We start from the raw sequence: 5488 nt of genomic DNA, 5'->3' as shown, positions 1-5488 counted from the left end.
TCATAACATTCGTTAGCTTCCAAAAACGGCTATGGCATGCTAACCCCCCGAGGTGTTCCAAAAACGGCTATGGCATCACCCCTCAAGTGTTCCAAAAACGGCTATGGCATCACTTGCTCAATGTGAGTAGAACACGGCTATTACTCACGCTTTCGTACACCAACACGGCTATGTGTACGGGTAACTCAAATAACAACGTGGGAGTAAAACACGGCTATTACTTGCCACTAAATACACAAACACGGCTATTACTTGCCACTAAATGCACAAACACGGCTATGTGCCTTAGTACAAAACATGGACTAATACGGCTAAGTCCCACAACCTTGGTCACAAAACGGCTATGTGACACCATCAACACGGTACATAAATCATATACATACATATATACATATCCCACTCACAATAATCATTATGGACAAGAACGGCTATGTCCCACCACTACGGTCACAAAAACGGCTATGTGACATTTTTACTACGGGCAACTATCAATGTGGACAAAATGTCTATATCTCACAACTATGGTCACCAAACGGCTATATCCCACAACTATGGTCACCAAACGGCTATGTGACACCATTTCCACGGGCACATAAATCATATACATACATATATAGATATTCCACTCACCTTGAAGTCTTGAAGAATGCTTCCAAGTAATCCGCAACTCGCCAATGGAAAGTACCTATTCCATTACCACAATTACAATAATACACTTAGAGTGGATTTACAAATCAACCCAATTCGTAAGTGCAATTTCGACCCAAATGCACTTCCAAGCACAAACCGTGCCCAAACTAACCAATAGTCACTAACACAAGTGAGAATGGTCCTAATATGCCAATTAAACCCGAACTCAAGTGTTAAACACGTGTCATACCCATTTTGACCCTTAAACCCTAATTTTGACCCATAAAGGTCAAAATCTCATTCTTTGCAAGTTTTGACACCAAAACACATTTAACTCGGTTTTATACTTCAACTTAATCCATTTTAAGTTTATAAACTTCATTAAATCGCCAATTGGGTCATAATCACCACGAAACCCTAATTTGACCCAAAGTCAAAGTTAGTCAACCAAATAACCCTAAATGGGTTCCAATACTTCCATAATCACTAACTTAAGTGATTTAACTAAATTTCAAGTTCTAAACATGGCCAAATAGTTCACCAACCCGAAATCCGCCAACAATTAACAACAAACCCGATTACTAGCATCACTAAACTCATTTCATCACCTAAAAGGGTTTTACAACTAATTAACTCAAAACCCTAACTTGAATATCAAATTAGATAAATGAAATTCGAAGTTTGAGCTTACCAATACTATCACCGCGTAGCCGAGAACGAAAGGAACAACTTTAAAACCCGAGACTTTAAACGATTCGAGCTTCTTCTTCACCAAAACCTCCAATCTCTCTCTAAATATTTGGAAGGGATGAATGGACATGAAAAATGATCCAAAACTGATCCAAAGTAGCTAATATGGCACACAAATCCGGCCCCATGTGATTTTACCCTTTTACCCCTCATTTAATTTAAATAAAAACAAGGGAGTTCTGTCAGCAGCAATCGGCGCGGCGCGCCCCTACCCCGCGCGGCGCGCGGCCTCTCTGAAACAGATTCTTTTTCATTTTAAACTTTATATAAATAATCCGCGAAACCCAATCTCGAATGTCTTAATACACAAACAAGCAAGATAAATATTCGGGTCTTACAACTCTCCCCCACTTAAACTCGATCACGTCCTCGTGATCCTCATCACTTAACCACGTGGACCTCACCCTACGGTCCTCGACATAAGTCCCAATCCGACTTTCCTAAGCAACTCTTTCCCAACGAATCGCTTTCCACAACTAAATCGTCACCCGCGATTTATCAAAACCACAATCCGAGCACTACAACCATGCTCCTTCCCTAACATCGGGAAAACTCAACCACTCTCGTACCGAGATATAAATCCCTTAGCGTACTATTACCGAGTACAACGCTAAAAGCAACTAAGTCTCAACCTAAGGTCATCAACCCGAAACGATGAAGACCGAACCAAACGAATCCTTACGGACAACACCACTTAACAACATCCATTGTAGTGCGCAATACGACCCATACGCAGCTACCGTAACAACACAAACCCACGGTTAGAAACCGATAGCGCCCAAAACGGCTATGGGAACACAAGTCCCAAGGTGTACGAAATCATCCATCGTCACACCCGTAACAAACATGTGAGCGAAACACGGCTATCGCATCACTAATCATACCACGTGGTCCTCACGACCCCACCATCGACGCATAAAACGACCGATAGTTCCCACAACATGGTCCTTACGACCCCACCATTGGTGTATCAAACAACCAATAGATTACAACTCAACATGGCCGAAACAACCCGAGCCAAAACACATATGGAGGATGGTCGAAACAACCCGAACCTTAGTGAATCCGAACCACCCGACATTCACTACCTCAAACTATGAGCCCAACCAACAGGGACAATCGTACTACCCGAAATATTGTGAATACGAACAACCCGATATTCACGTCCCACAACACAACTCTCTTGATGAAGTCAGCGGACCCCGAAGGTCATGCTCCACCAATCTCAATACCGGATGAAGTCAGCGGACCCGAAGATCATGCTTCACCGATCTCAACACCACGCTCATGACGAAGTCAGCGGACCCTAAAGATCATGCTCCATCAATCACGTACTCCCATGATGAAGTCAGCGGACCCTAAAGATCATGCTCCATCACGTAACCATACTATAATGAAGTCAGCGGACCCGAAAGTCATGCTTCATTAATCCACAATACTACGATGAAGTCAGCGGACCCGAAAGTCATGCTTCATTAATCCACAATACTACGATGAAGTCAGCGGACCCCGAAGGTCATGCTTCATCAACCACATACCATAATCGAGCAAGAACCACCTATATCAAACATAGGCACAAAACAATATTTCTCTAGAAGAGAATCCGATACGCACATCCCTTAACCGAGGGATTTCACCTTGCTCGCCAAAACACGTCCATTATCTCTCGACGAGATTCACCAAACTTACCACCTCGGTGGTAATTTACAAATCCAATATCATAAGTACCAATGAGCCAAAAATTGTACTCTACCACCAATTGACCAAAACTAGGTCTCAACACAAGTTTCGGATCTACCATAAGCACTATCCGAAATCTCACCCTAAAACTTCCTCGTGCGGGAGTGTAACTCCCCCACTTGGAACTACGTTCCATATCCATAACTCGTACAACCGTACAATGCTACCAAAGGTAGACTTTACAAACAATTGGGTTCACGCGACCCGTTACCATACCTTGCTCCAAACCTTGAGCACACGAAGGACTTGACCAATCCTTAAACACTTCGAACGAAAAGTGTACCACAAATACCCAAACTATACCCTCGCAATCATCCAATTTCATTAGTTTGTCAAATTCCACCTAGTCACTCATGTATCTAAGGGTTTTACTCCGGTACCCTAAGTACAATGCAACCACAACCATAACCTAGTCGGAGTCGAACACCACGCTAGCAGGTATAAAAGAGGCACCTAATGTCGCGTCATAATGACTCCATTACCAACATACATCGAGATTTCAAACACTCGATCTCAAGGGTTCCAATCACCCGGCGAACCTCATGGTTCATCACTTCAACATAAAAGCGAACACGCGCTTAACAATCGGACACCAAAACCATTTCCGTGGCTTGGTAGAAACATTTCCCAAACAATAAGGAATGCTTGGTTGCACCAAGTCTTACGCCCTTCACCCGACAATCAAACGTCACCAAAGGGTACTTCCATTAGGAACGTCACCCATAACAACAATATGCACAACACAAGGCATTAACAACTCAAACTCAAACAGCATCGAACATTCCCAAGACTTGTGACCCCTCATGCCACCATTGTAACATCTAGACGCGCTAGAATTCGATATACTCGTCCGCGTACCACCCGTGCTCACACTCGGACCCTTAGTCCTCTTACTCGGAGCACCATAAGAAACAACCCTTCTATCCCTTGAAGGCTCACCCTTCTTCGATCGTGTATGCGACTCGAAACCCCTAGCCAAGTCGAATAATTCCGAAAACGATTTCGCTTGACCACGTCTAATTTTTCTTTTCAAGTCGTCATTCAAAGTCCGATAGAAATCCCCCATTAATAAACGATCACTTCCCAAATACTCCGGACAAAAACGAGCCTTCGCCATAAAGGTCGTCTTGAGAGTACTCAAATCCATAGATCCTTGTCGCAAGTTTCGCAACTCATTACGCAATTCCCACAAATCGGCCGAAGTCCGGAACTCCTCGAAGAATTCCTCCTTAAACTCGTCCCACGATAAGACCATAAACGTTTCACCACCAACAAGATCAATCTTACCATCCAACCAATCCCTTGCCCTACCCCGCAACAAACTAGTTGCGAGCCTCGTCTTCTTCTCGGGTGGGCATTCCATAGTACGAAAACACCCTTCGACATCCGAAACCCAAGTCGTACTCACCAAAGGATCCGGTTTCCCATCATACATAGGGGGTTTAGTCCTCATGAAGCTCTTAAGACAACGCTCCATTTCACCCCTATTTTGGAATTCGGAATACTTCCCATCCATTTCTTCTCGAAACGCCCTCATTTGCTCCGCAACGGCGGCCGTAACTCTAGCGTTAAATTCCGTGTCGTTCGTCCCGGTCTCGTTTCGCGTCGTCATTCTAAAGAATGCAAAACGATTAGTCCACGCACGTATAAAATGACACGCACAACACCCTCCCATCTTGCTAAACACTCGTCGTACATCACTTGTTAGACACGATTTGCACCCGTAATAAGGTCTGCAAGTTCTTATTACGCACGCACGCCGCATCGACTCGTTAGTACAACGACCGCCTCGCTCGATGCTATAAACAAACACAAACAAAATTCTACGCGATAGAAGCACACGCGAGAATTACACCACAACACAAATAATATATTAATAATATCCGCATTACTAATATAAACGTTAGTCGACCTATAAACAAGGCACTAACTAAACCCGTTCCTGACCCGTAATCCTACAAGTCCCGCAACAAATTACGCGCACACAAAAGTCTAAGTCTAGGCACCTATCTCAAGTCACCTAAATCCCTTAGACCATGCTCTGATACCACTTGTAACAACCCAAACCATAACCGACCAAACACGACGAAATTTCAAACAAAAAAAAATTTCTGGTGCAGGCCATCTGCGCGGCACGCCAGGTGGCCGCGCGGCGCGCCAAACCACCTGGACAGCCCGCTGTCCCCGGAAGTCAATTTAATGAAAATGTTTGACTAGTTCCCGACACATTTAGCTAAAACGCTTTTAACCATGACTTCATATATGAAAAACTAGCACGTTTAATTAATAAAATCAAATTTACGAAGCGGGTCCCACATCGACCCAAATTACCCCTTGAGTACCAAAATGCAATATTTGACCATAAGAC

The sequence above is a fragment of the Rutidosis leptorrhynchoides genome, chromosome 1 (assembly GCF_046630445.1).
Source record: "Rutidosis leptorrhynchoides isolate AG116_Rl617_1_P2 chromosome 1, CSIRO_AGI_Rlap_v1, whole genome shotgun sequence".
In the NCBI taxonomy this organism is placed as follows: domain Eukaryota; kingdom Viridiplantae; phylum Streptophyta; class Magnoliopsida; order Asterales; family Asteraceae; genus Rutidosis; species Rutidosis leptorrhynchoides.
This window is presented reverse-complemented; position numbering follows the sequence as displayed.